Raw genomic sequence first — 5,871 nt, 5'->3', positions numbered from 1 at the left:
AATTATATATATATAGATTTGGGCTTTGGGGATTGTGTCCAACATAGCTCTTCTTGCTGAGCGCTAGCTCACAAGTACTATGTGTTGCAGGTAAGGGTACACACGTAGTTTAATGAAGTGATGAGTTAGAGCAAGCTCGGTCACATGTGTGCATGTCATGATTTATTGACACGAGGGTCAAGGGTTGCCTACTTATGTATTAATTTCAAATTCATTAAATCTTGGTTTTCATGTTGAGTCTTAGAACAAGTATTTTTTACATATGTTATATCTAATTTTAAACGCATATAAAAGATGATTTATTTTAAATGATGAGACTTGAGTTGCATGATGTGAAAAATGGTTTAAATCATGTTTGTCTGTAAAGAATATGATTAAGTGTTTTGTTTTTCTAAGGAAATTCATGTAAATATTAATTTCCTTAAATGTGGAGTATTTTGTAAATTAATTGATTTTAAATCTGGTCCTTAAATGAAATCTTTTGACAGTTTTAGAAAATAATTTGAAGATGAGAAAAATCGAGAGAGAAGGGGAAACTTGTGAGAAAGGATTTTTTATATATAGGGTTCTCTCTCTCTCTCTCTCTCTCTCTCTCTCTCTCTCTTTCTCTCACTCTATTGTGCATGGTTTTAGCATATACAAAACGACAAAGGAATCCATCATCTAGTCTTGGGAGCAACAATTAGGAGGCAAGACATAACCACAGAATCAAAGAGATTTTTGGATAAGGTACAATTTGAAGTACCAACACCACTACAAATATAGGGTTTCTCTGCGCTTTTTTTTCAATCTATAATAAAAAGCGCAGAGAAAAGGATTGAAGGGCACTTAGGAACTTTGTTACTGCGGTTTTTTTTAAAAAACGCAGTGTAAAGTAGGAAAAGTGGGAAGTGAAAACTTTTTCTCTGCGGTTTTCTTAAAAAAAACGTAGAGAAAAGTTGCACTACTTTTCTCTGCAGTTTTCTTTAAGAAAACCGCAGAGAAACAAAGACTTTTCTCTGCGGTTTTATTGAAAAAACCGCAGAAAAAAGTATTGTAATTTTTCAAAACTTTACCAAGCATAACTTTGTGCTCGATTGTCCGTTTTGAGTTTTTTTTTTTTTTAAGTTTGATATTTTTTCAAGATCTATTCAAAGAAAATAGTTTTTTCTTTGGGTAGATCTCGAAAAAATATCAAAGTTAAAAAAAAAAAATCAAAACGGACAACCGAGCACAAAGTTATACTTGGTAAAAGTTTTAAAAAATTACAATACTTTTCTCTAGGGTTTTTTTAAGAAAACCACAAAGAAAAGTCTTTCTTTCTCTGCAGTTTTCTTAAGAAAACCTCAGAGAAAAGGTTCCAGACCTATATATAAACTCATTCTTCCCCACAAGGTTCATAAACCTACTTCATTTCGCGAAAAACTTCTTCAACAGCGGCGATATGTCTTTCAACCTTAATCTTAATATTTTTTTTTCATCATTTTTAGCTAAATCTTAGTTAAAAACTGAAGTAGATGCTTGATATTTGTCTATTTTCAGGTTTTTGGTAGTAAAAATGGTTAGGATTTGGTCGAAAAATTGTCAATTTTCACTGTATTTTTGTGCATACATTGTGTTCTTGAGCTTCAAAATAGGTAATGATCTACATATCTTTGTTTGTGTAGGTTTTTTTTTTTTTTTTCATCATTATTTTTAGAGTTTATTTTGTGTGAAATAGACAAATAGAAATCAAAATTTTGAGAGATTTTTCATAAATCATTAATTTGGTTGCTGAATTTTTTTTCTTCAGATTTTTCGATGACAAAACCTGAAAATTTTGTTTTTTTTTTTCTTCATGTTTTCAGGTTTTCTTTGTATGCAGCTAGATAGATCTCGAAAAAATACCAAAGTTAAAAAAAAACACCAAAAACGGACAACTGAGCATAAAGTTATGCTTCGTCAAAATTTTGAAAAATTACAATACTTTTCTCTACGGCTTTTTCAATAAAACCGCGGAGAAAAGTCTTTCTTTCTCAGCGGTTGTTTTAAAAAAACCACGGAGAAAAGTACATCTTTCTCTGCGGTTGACTTATTACAACCGCAGAGAAAGATGTTCTTTCTCCGCGGTTGGCATACCACTTTTCTCTGCGGTCGAATACACTGCGTTTTTTAGCACTCTCCAAAACCGAAGTGTACTAAGTAAAAAAACCGCAGAGAAAAGCCTTTTTTGTAGTAGTGCAACTTGATCAACACATGGTAGAGCTTCAGCGAGGGTCATATGGTGTGGTGCCTCCAAGAAAGATGTTCAACCCAATTTGACCAAGAGTAAAAGCATGCGTACTCTGAACAGACTTGCAGATTGTTAGGATTAGTTAGCAATCTTGTTATTAGTTAGTTAATTAGTTACTTTTGTACAGCTCACTTCTAACTAATTGTACAGCTAACCTCTCTAACTGATCTTTGTATTTATACCCCAGTAACTCTCTTGTTTATTCTGTTATATTATTTCATATAATATAATGTTAGATTAAATAATGTGACAAAATGTGATTTGTCACACCTGTAACATATTATTGAGAGTCACAAAATTACACCCGTGTGTGCCAAAATGTGACATATTTTGGAGTTGTAACTCTCAAATATTACCCAATAATGTGTAGATTGTATGTTACACATTTAAGATTGGATTTCTCAAAGCCTTTATGAAATATGGCTGTTGGAGACATGTTTTTAACTCCCATTAGGTGTTTGGAGGTTACAAAATCATGTAGGAAAATGTTTGGGACGTTATTGAACGTTTTGGAAAAATGACATTTTTGAGCTGAAAATGGCCTGTGGCCGCGGCCAGGCATGCTAGTGGCCGCGGCCAAAGATGTGTTCAGCCAATTTTCAACCCTTTTTTTCCAATTTAAACGGTTCTAAAACCCCAAGTAACTCCCCAAACTCCTTTTTAATTCCATAAACATCCAATTAATCATTAGTAACAACCGTGGAGGTTGGTAGAATTTAAAATTCAAAGGGTGTCTCAAATCTCTATAAGTAGAAGTCTAATGCTCATTTGTAAGACAACTCTATTTCTATCCACTAGAGCACTTGGCTAGAAATACACCAAAATACTTGATTATTCCATAGAGCTATTTCCAATATTGAGAGAATCCCTTAGTGCTTGAGATAGAGGAAATAAGCTTTTGGGCAAAGGTTGTAAACCTTGTTCAAGTTGGTGATCCCCAATGTTCTTCACTTTGGTTGTGTGAGTGAGAGTGTTTTACTTTTTTTGTTCTTGTTATTTCTTCTACCATTGCTTTTATCTTCTATTCTTCTATTTTATCTTTGCATAACTATTTGTATCTTTTGTTTTAGAGTTGTAGTCTTATCATTCTCTTCATCTATTTCTTTTCTATATCTATTTGTATTTTGAGTTGTAATCTTATTTAATCAATCATTGTGTCTTTATATTATTTTCATAGAGTTGTAATAGTATTTCTTATTTTCCATTGAGACAATACAAATATCTCTAACATTCAAAAGCTTAAAACCCTTGTTTGTTTCAATGGAAGGAGAAATCATAGAGATCTTGTGAAAAGATGGTAAGATAAGGTAATATTCTTCTGTGTTTCTCTTAGAAGATCTAGTGGCTCTCATGTGGTGATAGAAATAAGGAAACATATATGAATAAGTGTGTAGTTGTTAACATGTTAACACAATATGGGATACATTGTGACATAATTGACACGTTGTTTTGTGAAAGTTAATGTGTGATCCTTAGAAGTGAACTTTTAACATGATTTTCATAATATAGGGATTATAAAAAGTATATGTATATGCTATAGGTGAGATAATATTACATTGATATGAAAATTATGTTTTGAGATTTTATAAAGCATGATAATTTGGTAGTTTTGACATGCCTATATATTGATGTTGTGAATCAGTAGATTATATCAATATGTGGATATGATAATTATTGTATGATATATGTGATATACTTACAACTAATTATGTGATTGAGAAGACATGTTAATTTGATAGACATATGTTTACAAACTATGTGAATTTACATTGAGACATAATAATGTTAATATATAAAAAAATATTGATGTGAATTATCATGATTTTATAGTTTGCTATATAATATTATTATTAATGTGATTAGTAACCATTTATTTGGTAAATGAAAAAAAAATTGAGAATTTTTAATTTTCTCATTCAAAGAGATGAGCATCTCATTTTATGAGATAAGAAAAGATGAACCTAAGGGGGTTACATCTTTTGGAGGAAATATCTTGCTCTATTGGATCAAGGTGGATCCAAAATTTTGAGATAATATATTGTCCAATAGACTTGGAGTCTAAAGTGTGGGCAAATAAAAAAAATATTTGAGAATTATTTAGTGACAATAAATCTTAAATGATGTCTCAATGAGGAGATATTACAAAATTGGAGAAGGGATTTTGAATATTTACACCAATGGTGAATAAAAGAGAACAATATTCTTTTTGGTTAAAGATGGTGATATGTTTAAATTAATTTCAATGAGGAGATAATTTTAAACTAAAACATAAGAAATTAAAGTGTTTAAATAAATCAATGAGGGTTTATTTTCTTTGATTTGAAGTGTTTAAAAAATTTACATCTTCAAATTGATTTTGATGAGAAAACCAATGGATGTAAAATTGGTATTGTCAAAAGAATATCAAAGAGACTCTTAAGATATATACAAAAGTTGTTTAAGTGATTTTGAGATTATTTAGACAACTAAAAGTGAAAATTAGTGATTATTTGTTTGAGAAATTTTCACATGACATTTGTGTTCACGTATTTTATTTTGTGAAATATATAAAAGAAAGAAACTACGTGAAAATTACTTTCAAAGAAGTGTGTCTTGCTTTAGCAAGTAAATAAATGAAGATAAACAATGGGACTTTTATCTTGATCTATTGAGAGTTTATCACGTGGCTTAAAGGACTCATGATGAACTTTGTGAATTATAAATCTAGATTTATCTTAGAGGATAAAATACTTAATAGAAATGAAGATATTTCTATTTTAAAGTGATATTTTATTATCACTATGTGAGAAATGTAGGGGTGATGCTCCAAAATTAATCAATTTATTTTGTTGACAATAATTAATTAATTTAGTCATCATATCAAATAGGTAATTTGGAATTTCACATTCTAAATCATTTTGGCTATATGTGTATGGAATGGATAAATTTAGACATCCTTGGTGTCTAAAGTTATTGTTTGTAAGATTTCGATTCAAGAAGGAATCAATTTAAAACATAATGGAGAATTTTATAAACAAAGAGGTTTCTATAATTAATATTCAAATGTTTATCTTGGATATTGAACTGTAAAATAGTGGGGGTGTTGATTATGGTCAAAATCACTATTTTAAAGGGGTAACTATTTTAATCAAACTATGGTTGGCAACAAAGTTTGAATAAAATAATGAGAGTGTTTAAGTATGCATACATGAGAGAAGAAATGGCTCAAATAGAATCATTTCTACATCTCAAGGGCTGGGCCTTACACTCCCTCAAGAGATTCACGATTGATGGTAACCTATCTTAATGCTAGTAATCAAACTAGTATTAGGTTCAATAGGTGATAACAAGTCAATCAAGTGAATAATAGTAGTACTCAAATTTTATCCCATCTGAGATATGAGTACTAGTGTGTTACCAAAATGAGGGTTAAAACCGAAATATTTTTTAATAGAACTCAATCTTGAAAAGACGAGTATTTTAGGGTAACAAAATACTGTAAGAGCCCTACCTATATAAATCTAGGGGTGGTGCTGCCCCTCATGAGAATTGGGAGTCATTCTCAAGAAAAGTCTATGAATGGAATGTGCACATAGCCATTAATGGTGCAAAAGCGAGACATTGAGGTCTTAAGTGAACAT

The sequence above is a fragment of the Humulus lupulus genome, chromosome X (genome assembly GCF_963169125.1).
Source record: "Humulus lupulus chromosome X, drHumLupu1.1, whole genome shotgun sequence".
In the NCBI taxonomy this organism is placed as follows: domain Eukaryota; kingdom Viridiplantae; phylum Streptophyta; class Magnoliopsida; order Rosales; family Cannabaceae; genus Humulus; species Humulus lupulus.
The sequence above is the reverse complement of the archived record's forward strand: the minus strand, read 5'-3'. Positions refer to the sequence as shown.